This window comes from Chiloscyllium plagiosum, chromosome 39, assembly GCF_004010195.1.
Source record: "Chiloscyllium plagiosum isolate BGI_BamShark_2017 chromosome 39, ASM401019v2, whole genome shotgun sequence".
NCBI classification, from domain to species: domain Eukaryota; kingdom Metazoa; phylum Chordata; class Chondrichthyes; order Orectolobiformes; family Hemiscylliidae; genus Chiloscyllium; species Chiloscyllium plagiosum.
Genome location: NC_057748.1, coordinates 11,024,634 through 11,042,119, shown reverse-complemented (window position 1 = coordinate 11,042,119; position 17,486 = coordinate 11,024,634).

The window sequence follows — 17,486 nt, the reverse complement described above, 5'->3', positions numbered from 1 at the left end:
CTCCCCCCTCTCCTCCCTGACCTATCACCTTCATCTCCTTCCCCACTGACCTATTGTACTCTATGCCACTCTCTCCCCACCCCCACCCTCCTCTAGCTTATCTCTCCACGCTTCAGGCTCTCTGCCTTTATTCCTGATGAAGGGCTTTTGCCCGAAACGTCGATTTTGCCTGTCCTCGGATGCTGCCTGAATTGCTGTGCTCTTCCAGCACCACTGATCTAGAATCTGTACTGGATGACTCTATAACTCTGCTATGTCTTATTGTCCTTAATTTTTTATCAGTGAAGTGTCATCATGGGAAGTTGATGATTTTGTAAATATCTGGCTTTGAATTCCTGTTCCATTGCTGTACACATCTAGGAGAACGTGATGACTGCAGATGCTGGAGAGTCAGAGTCGAAAAATGTGGCGCTGGAAGAGCACAGCAGGTCAGGCAGCATCCGAGGAGCAGGCGAGTCGGACGTTTTAGGCATAAATCCCTCATTAGGAGTGCGTCGACATTTCAGGCATAAGTCCTTCATCAGGAATGTACACATCTAGGCCATTTGGCCCCTCTAGCCATTTCTGTCATTCAATAAAATCGTGACTGTTTTCACAGTTGCTAGCACAGCCATGACTATCAAGAGACAGGTTGATTTTAACCCCTGTCTCACGCTCTTTGCCAAGCACTTTAAGGCTAACTGCTTAGCCATCAACTCCTGATTTTCAGTATACTGCCTTAAAATTACTTTTCAAGCAACCCAATTCATTGGCACCCCTCCTTAAACATTCACTTCCTCCACCATTCACTCAGTAGCAGCAATGTTTACTATCTACAAGGAGCACTGCAGTAACTCCCCATGGATCCTTCAAGTGCACCTTCCAAACCCCTCCAAGCCACAAACCATCCAGGCATGGGACTGAATCACTGGTCCTTGAGAATTGCAGAGTCAAAATTCTGGAACTTCTTTCCTAACTACACTCTGGTAACCATGCACCCACAGACTGCACCAACTCAGCAATGCACCGTCATGTTCTCTTGGGCAATTCGGGAAAAGTGATTAATGCTGGCCCAGCGAGCAAAACTCACATCCCATGAACAACACTATCACACTGTCACGCTAATAACACTTTGCTGCATTGTTCCAGTGAAGCGCAACACAAGCTGAAGGAATAGTACCTCATTTTTCACATAATCTTCAGAACTCAATGTTGACTTCATCAACTTCAGGGAACTACCTTTGCCCTATATTGTGATTATATCTCACACATCACCACCTCCAAGCCACTCCCATGTCTTAATTAAATGAGCTTGCTTTCAGCAAAGCTGACCTAGTTTCAACTATGGACACCTAACACAGACCTGTTTTTCATCGATATCCTTCCTCTGTCACCATTCCCTTTGTCAGCCTCACCAACTGTTCCACTTGCTCCTCTTCCCTCTCTGTCATGTTCCAGCTGGTTTCAGCTTCAAAGAAGTGTCATGTTGGATTTGACTCGTCAATTCTGTTTCTTTCTCCCCAGATGCTGCCAGATCTGCTGAGTTTCTCCAGTATTCACTGTTTTTATTTAATAGACATTTCTGTTCTTTCCGGTAAGTGTAAAAGTTTGAAGGATCCTCAGTCCCTTATTGTTTAATGTTTAACTTTGTTTTCTTTATTTATCTGCTTTGTACCAAGATCCTGTACCTATATACCTTTGGATCGGAGATCGTGCTGTAAGTGGCGACTTGTAAACTTTTCACTGTGTTCAAGTGAGTACATGTAACAGTAAAGTTAAAACAAAAGCAGAAATTTCTGGAAAAGCTCAGCAGGTCAGGCAGCATCTGTGGAAAGAAATCAGAGTTAACGTTTCAGCTCCCATGACCCTTCCTCAGAAGCTAATTCAATACAGTTCAGTTATTGATTATAAGGACTCTTATGATATTGACCCAACATGACAAAAGGGCAGATTTTAAAACATTCTTTCCTGTGATCTGGGCCTCACTGCCAAGGCCAGCGAATGGTGTTGATCATAAAATGTCCTTGAATTGAGTTAGCCATTTCAGAGGGCAGTGAAGAGTCAACCATGTTGCAGTGTTTCTGAAGTCACATGTAGGTCAGTCCAGGTAGGGGCAGCAGATTTCCTTCCCCAAAAGACATTAGTGATGATAAGCAATGATAATTTTATGATCCCCATTCCTGACACTAACTGTCCATTTCAGATTTATTAATTGAGGTTTAATGTACTTTGAAGTGCTCCCATGAGCTTCTCAATTCCCAGTCTAGCATGATAACCATTTTACATGACCATCTGTCCTCAATGGTTAGCTGCCCATTATCACATTGCTGTGGGAGCTTGCAGTGCTCAAAAAGGCTTCCATACTTTTTGCATAACATGGGTGATCACACTTCATCAGTGTTCGAGCACTTTGGGATTTTGAGGGATTATTAAATATATATTTTGTGTTTTTTATCAAAGTTATAAAATACTTCTTTTTCAGCCAAATCTATGTTCCTGCCCACTCATCAATGTGGCTTGAAGCCAATTACCTGTATCCCATTTGCCAGCAATGAAGGGCATGGAAAGAAATCACGGGGCCATTGTGCTGCTCTTGGATAAGGGTCCCAACCCACAACCCCTCCCCACACGGAGGAACAGCAGACTCCATGTAGTCCTGATTATTGGGCTCTGATGTACCCAAGCCCCATACCCATTGTTCCAGGTCCTGGTTAGCATGCATCACTTGGACTCAAAGGTTAGGCTCTGGGCTCAAGCTTAGCATGAATAGGCTAATCTACTAATGGGGTACTGCACTGTTGAAGGTGCCATCTTTTGGATAAACTGAGAGGCCCCCAAGCTGGAGTTTACTAGAGTTATGAGTGACTTGGTTGATCCTGAGAAGACTTGATAGAATGTATATGTTCAGGATGTCTCCTCTGTGGACAAACTAGAGCCTTGCTGGTTAAGAATAGGAGGTCATCGATTTAGGACAGAGATAAGGAGAATTTTTTTTCTCACAGAATGTTGTGAGTCTTTGGAACTCTCTTGCTCAAGAGGGGTGGAAACAGAATCTTTGAATACTTCTAAGATACAGATAGATATTATCAAATGGCAGAGCGGCCCACTCATAGAATCTTTGTCATAGAATCCTTACAGAGTGGAAGCAGGCCAGTCAGCACATTGAGTCCACATCAACTCCACGATGAGAATCCCAACCCCCTCTGCTACCTTTGTAACCCTGCATTTCCCATGGCTACCCACCTAGCCTGCACATCATGGCATGGCCAACTTAGCATGGCCAATCCACCCAACCTGCACATCTTTGGATTGTGGGTGGCAACCAGAAAACCCGAAAGGAACCCATGGGGAGAATGTGCAAACTCCACATAGACAGTCACCTGAGGCTGGAATCGAACCAGGATCCCCGGCGCTGTGAGGCAGCAGTGCTAACCACTGAGCCAACACATTGCCCACTGAAAATCTGTTTGTTTTCATGAAAAAGAGCAGGCAGCAGTTATCCAATATTTATTCTTCAAACATTACCACAAAAATAGATTAATCGGCCATCATCGCATTGCCATTTGTGGGTGTTTGCAATATTCAAATGCCCGCCCTGTCTCCAAGATTACAACAGGGACTGTGCTTCAGTTAAAACACTGTACTGATTGTAAAGTGCTTTGTAATGTCTGGGTGGTTGTGAAAGGCACAATATAAATGCAAATCCTTCTTTTTTTAAGGTAATATCAATCACCTCAGGGACCTCCCTTCAGTCTGTGCCGAGAGTGCTCTTGGCTTGCATCTCATGAAATCTGGTAGGTGTTTGCACAGGGATGAGGCCTCTGGCTAGTAGGAGAAATATGGTAATTCTCGACGTAAGGTCGAAAATATGTTCCACATGGCTCAATGCTTTGTCAGGAAGTGGGTTCCCAGGAATGCCATTGCACTGACCACAGTCTGAAAGGCTCTTTGTAAGGATTCAGATCCCAAAGTCAACATGAAAACAAAAAAAAAACATACCAGCAAATTTCATTCAAATTAAAATGAAAAAGACCCACTCCTTGTGCAGAAGAATGGTAACAAAGTAGAAAGAAATTAAAGATTTAAGTCTTTACAACTTCAGAATGCCCGAAAGCACTTAACAGTGAACAAAGTACTTTGAGGTGACTGTCCTAATGTAGGATATATGGCAGCTAACCTTTACACAGGAAGCTTGCATTAACAACCGGATGAAGTTGCTGCATAATCTGTCTTTTCTGTAATGCTGATTGAGGGATAAATGTTGTCCGGGGCCTTCAGGGAGATTGTTCCATACAGCACAGTGGCCGAGTGGTTAAGGGGATGGGCTAGAAGTCCACTGGGGTTTCCCTGTGCAGGTTCAAGTCCTGCCGACTACGGTTGATTGCTAGCAGTTTTAAGGGGTGGCATGGTGGCTCAGTGGTTAGCACTGCTGCTTCACAGCACCAGCGTCCCAGGTTCAATTCCAGCCTTGGGCGACTGCCTGTGTGGAGTTTGCACATTCTCCCCGTTTCTGGATTAGTGGTGCTGGAAAAGCACAGCAGTTCAGGCAGCATTCTCCCTGTGTCTGCATGGGTTTCCTCTGTGTGCTCCGGTTGCCTCCCACAGTCCAAAGATGTGCAGGTCAGGTGAACTGGCCATGCTAAATTGCCCATAGTGCTAGGTGCATTAGTCAGAGGGAAGTGGGTCTGGGTGGGTTACTCTTCGGAGGGTTGGTGTGGACTGGTTGGGCCGAGTGGCCTGTTTCCACACTGTAGGGAATCTAATCTTCCAAGTAGTGTCCCTGGGATCTTCTACAGTCACTTGAGAGAGAGCACATTGGGCTATGATTCCATGCCGAAAGTGGCTGCTGCATTTACTACAATAATACGTGACTGCACTTTTAAACTTTAAGGAATTAAGGGCTACGGGGAGAGTGCGGGTAAGTGGAGTTGAAATGCCCATCAGCCATGATTGAATGGCGGAGTGGACTCGATGGGCCGAACGGCCTTACTTCCACTCCCGTGTCTTACGGTCTAAACAAGGTCTTCATTAACTGTTAGATACTTTAAAATTTCCAGTGGTTGTGGAAAATGTTATATAAATGCAGCAGTTGGGAGGTCATGTTGCGGCTGTACAGGACATTGGTTAGGTCACTGTTGGAACATTGCGTGCAATTCTGGTCTCCTTCCTATCAGAAGGATGTTGTGAAACTTGAAAAGGTTCAGAAAAGATTTACAAGGATGTTGCCAGGGTTGGAGGATTTGAGCTACAGGGAGAGGCTGAACAGGCTGGGGCTGTTTTCCCTGGAGCGTCGGAGGCTGAGGGGTGACCTTTATAGAGGTTTATAAAATCATGAGGGGCATCGATCAAGTGATTAGACAAGGTCTTTTCCCTTGGATGGGGGAGTCCAGAACTAGAGGGCATAGGTTTAGGGTGAGAGAGGAAAGATATAAAAGAGACATGAGGGACAACTTTTTTACACAGAGGGTGGTGCGTGTATGGAATGAGCTGCCAGAGGAAGTGGTAGAGGCTGGTACAATTACAGCATTTAAAAGGCATCTGGTGGTATATGAATAGGAAGGGTGTAGAGGGGTATGGGCCACGTGCTGGCAAAGGGGACTAGATTAGGTTGGGATATGTGGTCAGCATGGACAAGTTGGACCAAAGGGTCTGTTTCTGTACTATACATCTCTATGATCTAAATCTTTCTTTGTTTCAGGTGCTGGAGTTGCCATACTTAATCAATTCTGCCTCTCTGTGTCTCTGTTCCTCTGTAAGAACCAATTCAAACCAACATTTGAATTGAATTCCCCTCTAATTACTCCCACTTGGTTCAGCATTTGTGGAACTATGTGTTTCCAATGGGAAATGCCTTGGAACATTTTGTATATTAAGATACTACATAAATATATATATAATAACTATGTAGGTGGTCTAGTTAGGAGGTAGCATCCCTGTCTCTGAGCTAGGTGCTCTGGGTACAAAACCAACCCAGAACCCTGTTCGTGAAAGAAAGTGAGTTTTTTTTTTAAACCAAATAGGTTGAGTCCCATTCTGCTAATCCTCCCAACACAAACTAATAGCAGGAGATAAAATATTCCTGACCCGCTGTGTGCTGGAAACAAAACTGGTGCCTCTATCATCATTATCCATCACTCAATGCCTGCAACATGCGCATAAAAACGTATGTTGCTACAGCAATTCAGATTCCTTGTTGGGGGTGGGGGCTGATTGACTCAGTTGCCTAGCACATTGGAGTTGTTTCCCTGTTCTGGCCAAGGGAAGGATTCAGGAGCTGCCTTCTTGCTTTACTCCTGGTGGAAATCAGCAGACTCTGAGTTGGACTTCCCTTCAGGCAGAGTCGCACTAAATATAATCATGAAAACTCTGAACATTAAAGCTGGCAAAAACAAAAATCATCACAAATTTTCAACTGATTCAAGAATACTTGTTACAATTGGGTGAGGAGGAGATGGACCATCTCCTGTCTTTTTAACCTCCTTGCTCTGCTGCAACAATAATTTTTAAATTCTTTTAACACGCAGCTATACTTGCTTCAATGAAACCTTGTTTATTTTTGTAAAAGTAAAGAAGCCAATTACAAGGTTTTCTTAAAGAAAAGAAAGCTAAATTTTAATATTTATTAATCCTAACAAAAATTTTGCATCGAATATACGCCCGAGCATAGGTATGATGTTTAAAAAGGGGAATGTCTAGTCTAAATTTGAAGATCAAGAAAAAGTTTAAACAAAGTATTTAGAATCCTGTAGTGGTAAATTTAATCTGAGACTAGAGTTGTTTAACCAAAGACTTCTGTACGCAGCAGGAGTGAAACTAGTGGTGATCTTGGGGTCCTGGATAAATGCATGTTTCTCTGATTTGCTTTACAATGGATTTTGTCTTACAAGATGCTGAGCGATAAAAAAAAAGGACAGAGAGCACGAGAGACAGAGACAACCAGTCTTCCAGTTCTACTGTTTTGAATTCACCATCCTTCTCTCTGCCCTGCCCAAAAACAGTTGCCTGAAATACAATTCATTCTATTCCCATGTCTGTTTTCATTGGGCATTTTCCCCAGCTGAATAATCTGCAGGCCACTTTTATCTCAATATGTGGATCCACCAGAAAGTTGTAAATTAAACAGGCGATACCAATGTGAGTCACTGGTTTAGTTAGTTCTAATGACATAGGAACAGGCAAATTAAGAGCAGAAGGAAACCATTTGAGCACCATTCAATGACATCATGGCTGATTTTGGAATTCTAAATTCCCATCTAGCTCCAATAATCTTTGATCCCCCTCCCAATAAGAATCGATCTCGCTCCGCCTTAAAAGTATTCAATAACCCTGCGTCCACTGCCTTCTTAAGCAGGGAGTTGCAAAATCACACACTCCACAATAGAAAGAATGTCTCCTCATCTCTGATCTATAGGGTGACCTCGAATTTTTAATTCTAGTTCTGAGTCTTGATATTAATAGTTTCATGAAGTGGCTCAACTTGGTATCAGGTGATCACTCCAGCCACCTTCGTCAGTATCTTTCCTTTTTGAAACAACATTTTACCCCATAAAAGGTCTCTAAGTGTTAAAAATCAGATGACATGTGATAACCCAGACAAGGCCCTAATTAATCACTAATTAATCTCTCTTATGAAGGTCAGGGGAGCCTGAGTTCCCTTTGTAACAGGGCAACAGCCTGCCCAGCTAAAACTCTTCAACTAAGCCCTTTATAAAGCAGACCCAAGACTCCTGTGACATAGTGGTCGTGACCCTGCTTCTGGACTAGGAGTCTGGGTTCAAGTTCCACCTGCTTCAGAGGTGTGTAATAATATTTCTGAACAGGTTGATTAGAAAAAGTCAAACATTGCAGGCCCAGGTGATTTTGGTGGTGGCAGAGTTGCCCATTTGTGTGTGATAGCACACTGGAGTATAAGAAAAGAAATAAAGCAGATCCAGAGATGGGTCTGCAGAACTCACTGTCCTGGGTAGGGCCTGGCCTATGTAGCCCTCAGGTAGTGGCTCTATTTTGGTATTCAACAATGAATGGTGTTCATTTCCAGTCAGCTCTCCTGAGTTATTACTTGACTCTAAATGTTGGTTTCTCAAGTTTGAGAAAAATTCTACAGGGTTACCATGACAAACCAACATTACTTGCAGGAGATTTGCTCTCTGTGAGATTCCATAATTACCTTTTACAATTAATGTCAGACTCTGTTGCTAGAGAGGGGAATGGAAACTAGTATTAATGTTTTACATTGGCACTCTGTTGAGATTCCATGGTAAGAAAGGGTGTAATTCTGCCACGAAAATTATTGCTAGCTTCCACACAACTTTGCTGATCACTGTGTGCCAAGGTATGCATGGCTTAGATGTTTAAATTGGAATTGTCTTTGGTTTGAAGTTCAATATTCTGTTAGCCAAAACCACCAGAAATGATAGAGTTTGAAATAATCCTGTGGTTAACGAGTGAGTAAATATTTTAGAGAATTTATTCTTGACATTGGGCGTTGCTAACAAGGTCAGCATTTATCACCCATCCAAGTTACACTTGAGAATTTCAATACTAGGCCATTTCAGACAGGAGTTGAAAATTACCATAAATCATAGCATATACGTTGACCCTGTGTTAAGAACTGTTCTGGCCCCAAAAATCACATTCATGCATAGACTTAGTAAATAAGTCAGCCCCTCTTTTCAGCCATAATGTGTCATCTACTCTTAAGAGTAGTCAGCTCAAACTTCTCATTCCAAAAATGAAGGTTCTCCTTTCTGGTACCTTATAACAGGGTACAATGCAAGGCTGTGTTGCAAAGGCATTTAAAGCACACCCACTCTTTGTACAGGTCAGGGATAACAACCGCTATCAGTCAGGTCAAAGGAACATAGGAGCAGGAGTAGGCCATTCAGCCCCTCAAGCCTGTCGCGGCTCGTTTTTATACTGTTTGTAAGTCGCACACCACTCCTCCATTTTCGAAGGGGATTTTTGGGTCCTTGAAGGCTAACTTATCCGTAGTTATTTGTAGTAATCACACTGGCATGAGACTGAAAACATACATAAAGTTAGTGAGGATAATACAAGTGTACCAGTTGTGAGTTTCTGAGAATCTTCTGATGCCAGCATTTGTTTTCAGCCATTTTAAAATCAAAACAAATTCAAATATCTCGAATGCTGCTGGGAATGTGAATTCACATTTACAGGTTATTGGTCAATGATCATCGCCACTACACTTTCGTAAGCTCCCATCCAATTTTCTTCTTCTAGTCTATAATTCAATCCATTAAGTACTAAATTGAATCCTGCTTTAGAATGACCTCACATAAAAGCTTCACTGTGATAGAAGCCTTTCAATTCATTAGTCTGGGCTGCACTGGAACTCAAATCCTGAAAGTGAAAGGTTTTTCTGTTAATCCATTCTGTGAAGGACAATTGCAACTGCTTGATGAATGAATTTGAAGTCCTCATCAGTAGAAAACAAAGCTGATCAAGATGAGCTGCACAAACGGCAGTTAAGTCATACACAACTTGAGTATTGCTGAATAAAGACACATTTTATCCAAGCTCTTCATAGAGTCATCCAGCATGGAAACAGACCCTTCAGTCCAACCAGTCCATGCCGAACATAATCCCAAACTAAACTAGTCCCACCTGCCTGCTCCTGGCCCATATCCCTCCAAACCTTTCCTTAATTAAATTACATTCTAAACATTGTAATTGTACCCACATCCACCACTTCCTCAGGAAGTTCATTCCACGTGCGAACCACCCTCTGTGTAAAAAAAAAAAATTGCTTGTCATGTCTTTTTCAAAATCTCTCTCCTCTCACCTTAATAATGTGCTCCTGGTCTTCAAGGTTTGAACTGGCGAAATCAAATCTAGTGGATCTTCATCTGAATCTCTCTTGCCCATAGTCCAATACTACAAGCATGAAAAGGGGGTGCTTTAACTTCTAGTAGTCAGTAGAGTAAAGATTGTATGCACAAGACAATTGAAATTTAGCATTTGTAAATGTTCCACAGGTATTTCTTGTTTCTTCACTAGTGTAGACAAGATGGCTTGAATGGCCTCTTTCTTTGCCACTGTATTTCTACAGGTTTTAATATATTGTGAGTAGGGAAGGAACTAAATCTGTCTTGGACATATGCAGTCCTTGCCAGTTTTGAGAAGATTGGTAGCTCAGGTTGAGGTCGGGATGTAGGTTTGCTCTCTGAGTTGGAAGGTTTGTTTTCAGATGTTTCGTCACCATACTAGGTAACATCTTCAGTGAGCTTCTGCATGAGGCACTGGTGGTGTAGCCCGTTTTCTATTTATATGTTTGGGCTACACCACCAGTGCCTCATGCAGAGGCTCACTGAAGATGTTACCTAGTATGGTGACGAAACGTCTGAAAATGAACCCTCCAGCTCAGCAAGTAAACCTACATCCAATATACAGTTTTGATTTTACTCCATGACACACTTGTAACAGCTCACCCAATTTTATTCTCCATTGTCTTGAGGGTTAGTAGTATATAGAGGACAGAGAAACAGGAAGACAAAAAGTTTTAAATGGCCACTTGGCAGGACAAAACTTGAATATTACTGAAAAAGCAGAGACATGCTTTCCCAACAACTTCTTTGGCAATCATATTCGGATTGATGACCAATCAGCCCTTTCCTCCTGCAGTATAAGTTGTTGTGATGGTCTGAAGTTTGGAGTTCTTGCAAAGCTCATGATGATGGGAGGACAAAATGCTTTGGCAACTTTCTCCTTCAGAAAAATGCAACCCTCGGAGGATTGCATTATTTGAGTAAGGGTGGGAGATATCTGTGTGAAGTCTCCTGCATTCTGACATGATCGATGCGGGTGAGAATAAACATGGTAATTGAGGTACTTGGTGTAGAAGGATGAATGCATATTTAGCTTCTTATCTTGTTGTTAATGCTCTGATTTTTGTTCCTCACTAAGTAAAGGGACTCCATGACCCAATCGAATGGTTTCAAGAATTTGATGAAGTCACTTTCGTGATGACTGAAGTTGTTTGTAAACACACCCATTACATCTAAAAAAAATCAAGAAAGCAAATTTTAAGAAAAAAAAATGAGTGACATACTTTGCAAGCTAATAAATTGTATTTATGACCCAACCCAATTCACAGCCAGTGAATCCCTCATGAAATATTACAATGTTGGCTAACACTGCAGCGAATTTCCGTACATCAAGCTCCCACAAAGAAATGACCTGATAATCATTTCTTTACTGATGATGGTTGAGAAATAGTGTTGGAGGATCTTTGAATATTGTCCTTTGAAATATTTTGCATCCACCTGAGAGGGCAAATAGGGACCCAGGTTTAACATCTTAGCTAAAAGATGACACCTGTCATTATGCTGCACTCTCCTCGTAACGGCATTGATGTGTCTGTCCTGTGTTACACTCTTGAGTTTCTAAAGTGGTGCTTGAACCACAACCTTGTGGCCTAGAAGTGTGAGTTTCATCACTAAGTCAAGCTGACACCTACACAGCTCACTGGGCACAGAAAGTCCGCCCATAACACACGTAAGGAATGAGAGTGCCTCCTTCAGTGTTATCTGATAAGCATAGCACTGTTCAAAGTACTTTTCCTGTCAGTTATCAGATAACCAAAATGTCTAGCTACATTCAACATATTCACTGTTAACTTACAATGACCCTTAAATGCTGAGAACTTTTAAAGACAATAATATCCAACTATTGAATATTATTGGTGGAATGAACTAACTCATGAGTTAAGCTCAGTTAGGTTAAAATAAATGAAAACTTATCATAGTCTATAAACTCTCCTACAGACTCTGCGCATATGTATCTATCTGTATGTATATGTGTATGTCTTTGTACATCTGTGCATCTGTGTGTATATGTATGCATGTCTGTATGCATATGTGTAATGTGTATAGATGTGTGGTGTGTATATGTGTGTGAGTACATGTTTATGACTATGTGCATAGGTATGCATTTGCATGTCTGTCATTCTGTCTTTATACAATTGTGTGCATGCATGTCATATGTATGTTTGTGTGTGTGTAAATGTGTATGTGTGCATGTTTGTGTGAGGTGCGTGTGTAAATGTATGTGTCTGTGTGCATATGTGTGTGTGTGTCTTACCTGTTAATGTGAATGTTTGTGTGCATGTATGTGTGTCTCTGGTCAGCTGATTTACATATTATTATGAAGGACACAACCTGATCAAAAATCTTTAGCATCATTGACATTATTTTATAATCTGGATTGTGACCAATTACTGTCTAGTTGTTTGGCAGGAATTTTGAATGAGGAATGTATATTGCAGGGTCGGATTGAGTATACCTTTAATCTAAGCATGGAAATCTATTCTTCACTTTGTTTATGGCTCCCACGTTTTGACAGAGATGTCATCAGCCAATCCCAGCGTACGAAAAGGAGACCAGCCTCCAGCAAAGAGATGAGGTGGACAGGGAGGAATACAGAGAGAGGCAGAAGGATACAATTCCCACAGGCTGAGGTTACTTCGAAAGTCCCACCTTCTCACCCCTCACCTGAGAGATGGTGACTCTCAGGTTAATACCACCAACAGTCTGATGAGAGAGCAGCCATCTAGGATGATGGTGCCTTTACCTTTACCTATTTAAATCACTACAATGGGTGTCCCCAACATTGCTGCTTGATGCTGAGTTGCAGAACTTTGACCCTGTTGCAAGGGAGGAACAGCAGTGATACATTTCTGACTGAGGAGGATATCCTGTGCAATTTGTTTTTAAAGTATATTCATTCACAGAATGTGGATGTCAGCATTTATTACCAACCCCTAATTGTCCAGAGCCAACCATATTGCTGTGGGTCTGGAGTCACATGTAGGCCAAATCAAGTATGGACAGCAGTTTCTTTCCCTCAAAGACATTCGTGAACCAGTTGGGTTTTCCAATAATTGATGATTGCTACACGGTCATCACTAGATTTCCAATTACAGATTTTTTGATTTACTAAATTCATACACCACTATTTGCCAGGTGGGATTTGAACACGTGCCCCCAGAACATTACCTCTGAACATTACGCCCAGAACATTATACTCTGGCTTAATAGTCGAGCAATAGGGCATTGCCTGCCCCACCTGCAACTACATTGATTCCTGGTTCATCACCATCTTCAGTTTGAAATGTTTATGCTTGCATTTGAATCCATCTATAGCCTGGCCCCTCTCTATTCTGGCGCCTGACCCTCTGAAGTATCTGAGCTTCTCATATTGTGCCCTTGTGAGTGGCATTCCCAAAAACCTGTGCAGTCACTTGGAGGTTGCATACATGCTGATTGGCATGCCAACATATTGGTGGCCAGTTCCCATCAACTAGGGCCACACCATTAGATATCAAGAGCATAAACTCAGTAATCCCCTCTGTTACTACTTTATTTTCCTCCTTTAGTTATTCTTTATAATTTAGCTCTTTGACCAGGATTTTGACTGTATACTCTGATATCATCTTTTATGATTTAGTGTCATTTTTTTTTACCATACTCCTATCAACAGCTTTGGGTTATTTTGCTACACTAAAGGTAATATATTAATAATCATTGTTATTGGGGAACTAGCAGGTGATGATGCTCCTACATGTATCCACAGCCCTTGTCATTCAAGATGGTTAAGGTCACAGGTTTGGAAGGTGCTGTCAATTGAGCCTTGGTGAGTAGGTGGTACACAATGCAATCACGTCATGGAGGGAATGATTACTTAAGGTGGTGGATGGGGTGTCGATCAAACTGACTGCTTGGTTCTGGATGTCGTTAAGCTTTCTGAATGTTGATGAGAGCACCACAGGCCATTGTAGGCAATTGCAGAGTGTTCTGTGACACTCTAGACTTGTATCTTGCAGGTGGTGGACAGGCTTTGAGGAGTCTCAAGGGGTGAGCCCAACATTGCAGAATTTCCGGTTTGCTCCAATAGCCTTGCTACTTATAAAGTTTAAATTCTGCCTAACTACAATGTCTGATTGTCATGATTTGGAGGTGCCAGTGTTGGACTGGGGTGTACAAAGTTAAAAATCACATAACACCAGGTTATAGTCCAACAAGTTTGATTGGAAGCACTAGCTTTTGGAGCGCTGTTCCTTCATCAGGTGGTTGTGGAGTATAAGACCGTAGGACACAGAATTTATAGCATAAGTTTACAGTGTGATGTAACTGAAATTATATATCCCAGAAATCCCAGAACTTAAAGTCACATTCTCAAGTGAACTTTAACAACAGGTGCGATGTTGACCCAGATAATGCAATGAAGGTGTGAGGTGCCCTGTGTGAGGCTGTCTGTGCTTCAATGTTCAGACTGATTCTAATCTAAAAAAGGGGTTTACAGAATCTTACATGGATTCATGCAGTTTTTGAGCAAAATAAAACGTTAATTCTGCAAGTGCAAATTCACCCCACAAACCTATATGTGTGTGTGTGTTGGAGGGAGGTGGGAGGGGAGGGGGAATTGGAGGCCAGAACTGAAACCAACATGCCCATTCTAAAAGATGAGAGACTTCACAAACAATCCAAGTATTTTCAATATATAATTTCAGTTGTAACTTTATTATCACTGTGCGCTTTTTGTTAATAAATCTGGCAATAGAACCTAAATAACAATAAAACGAATATTTTTCTATTTCCTTCCAAAACTTTAAAAGAGTCCAGAACATAACTGAATTAACTCCACAGAGGACGTTATCCTGTCACCAGGTTACCCTTTATTTACACGTGGAGAGTACATAATACTGATCCAGCTCCATCAGAGCCAGCTCTCAGAGTGACACTCGGACACTCCTGTTTTTTTCAGGTTTCCCTCCAAAACACAGAAACCAAAAGCAGCAGTACACACTGGATGTGGGTAGATATGATTCCCTACAGTATGGAAACAGACCCTTCAGCCCAACAAGTCCACACTGACCCTCCAAAGAATAACCCATCCTGACCCCTACCTTATATTTACCCCTGAACGCTATGGGCAATTTAGCATGGCCAATTCACCTGTTTATGTCTGTCAGCTAGGGCCCCAATCTGAGAACTCATATTCAATGAAGCCCACCTGGCTGACCTCATTACAATCACTACAATAATAAGTGCAGAAATTAAATAGCAATGTTTTTCTGTTCAATTCTTGGTCCCACAAATAATGAGCATTGTCCAACATGGCCAAAGCCAAGAAAAGTATGTGCTGTGAAATTCTGTAAGATTTAACACAGGCACAGATCAATACTGCACCAGTCAGAATATGTATTACATTATTCCAAATGTATATTCAGGTTTCATTCCTTGATAGAGCATCCACCTCTTGCAAGTACCCCTCCAAGCCACTCACCATCCTGACTTGGAAATATATCATCGTTCTTTCACTGTTTCTGGGTAAGAATCTGAGAACTCCCTTCCTAACATCATTTGTGGGTCAAACTACAGCACACAGACTGCAGTGGCGCAAAAAGGCAAATAGCAATAGACAATAAACATTGGCAGGCAGCAATGTCCACATCCTATGAGTGAATTTAAGAAAAGAGTTATCTAGTTTAGCTGCTGTTCACATAAAACATGAGGATATAATCTCAAAACATGACAATTGCTTTCAGCATAGAGTCATAGAGATGTACAGCAATAGACCAGTGAGCCTGACATTGGTGATGGGCAAGTTGTTGGAGGGAATTCTGAGGGACAGGATGTACATGTATTTGGAAAGGCAAGGTCTGATTAGGGATAGTCAACATGGCTTTGTGCGTGGGAAATCATGTCTCACAAACTTGATTGACTTTTTTGAGGAAGTAACAAAGAGGACTGATGGGTGCAGAGAGGTAGATGTGATCCATATGGACTTCAGTAAGGCGTTCGACAAGGTTCCCCATGGGAGACTGATTAGCAAGGTTAGATCTCACGGAATACGGGAGAACTAGCCATTTGGATACAGAAATGTCTCAAAGGGAGAAGACAGACGGTGGTGGTGGAGGGTTGTTTTTCAGACTGGAATCCTGTGATCAGTGAAGTGCCACAAGGATCGGTGCTGGGTCCTCTACTTTTTGTCATTTACATAAATGATTTGGATGCTAGCATAAGAGGTACAGTTAGCAAGTTTGCAGATGACACCAAAATTGGAGGTGTAGTGGACAATGAAGAGGGTTACCTCAGATTATAACAGGATCTTGACCAGATGGGCCAATGGGCAGAGAAGTGGCAGATGGAGTTTTATTCAGATAAATGCGAGGTGCTGCATTTTGGGAAAGCAAACTTTAGCAGGACACTTAATGGTAAAGTCCTAGGGAGTGTTGCTGAACAAAGAGACCTTGGAATGCAGGTTCATAGCTCCTTGAAAGTGGAGCCGCAGGTAGATAGGATAGTGAAGAAGGCGATTGGTATGCTTTCTTTTATTGGTCAGAGTATTGAGTACAGGAGTTGGGAGGTCGTGTTGCGGCTGTACAGGACATTGGTTAGAATGTTGGAATATTGCGTGCAATTATGGTCTCTTTCCTATTGGAAAGATGTTGTGAAACATGAAAGCGTTCAGAAAAGATTTACAAGGATGTTGCCAGGGTTGGAGGATCTGAGCTATAGGGACAGGCTGAACAGGAAGGGACTGTTTTCCCTGGAGTATCAGAGGCTGAGGGGTGACCTTATAGAGGTTTATAAAATCATGAGGGGCATGGATAGGGTAAATAGACAAAGTCTTTTCCCTGGGGTCGGGGAGTCCAGAACTAGAGGGCGTAGGTTTAGGGTGAGAGTGGAAAGATATAAAAGAGACCTAAGGGGCAACATTTTCATACAGAGGGTGGTACATGTATGGAATGAGCTGCCAGAGGAAGTGGTGGGGGCTGCTACAATTGCAACATTTCAAAGGCATTTGGATGGGTATATGAATAGGAAGGGTTTGGAGGGAGATGGGCTGTGTGCTGGCAGGTGGGACTAGATTGGGTTGGGATATCTGGTCGGCATGGACAGGTTGGACCAAAGGGTCTGTTTCCATGCTGTACATTAATGCATCTTTCTGAAGGACACATAGGGGTGGGGCAAGAGACATTGGTTGCGCTCAAATTTTAAGAACAAATTTGAAAACTGGTGCTTTTGGAAAGGACTCACTCAAATTTTCACCCAGCGACAATAACTGAGGAAACTGGTCACAGTTTCTGATCCCCATAGCTGTCCTAATGCAACAGTGTGACCCCACACAAAAACAGCAGGGTGTTTGGCTCTGATGGATCAGCATGCTATCCTGCCAAAGTTCAGGAAACAAGGCCACATTTGGAATAGTGCACACACTTCTTATCCGTCTATCAAAAAATGGACATAGACATGCTGGTGAAACTGCAAAAAAGATGTATCAAGGATGACACTGGGGCAGAGATACTTTGGCTGTCAGGAATAATTGAACAGGTTGGAGCTTCTTTACTTTGGAAAAAAGACTTCGAGTTAACCTGACAGCTTCCATTAAAACTATGACTGGATTGGCTGCTTTCAACATGAAGGGAATGGGCCCATTCGTTGGAGAATCTGAAACGAGGTGCTATATATACAAGATTGTCACTC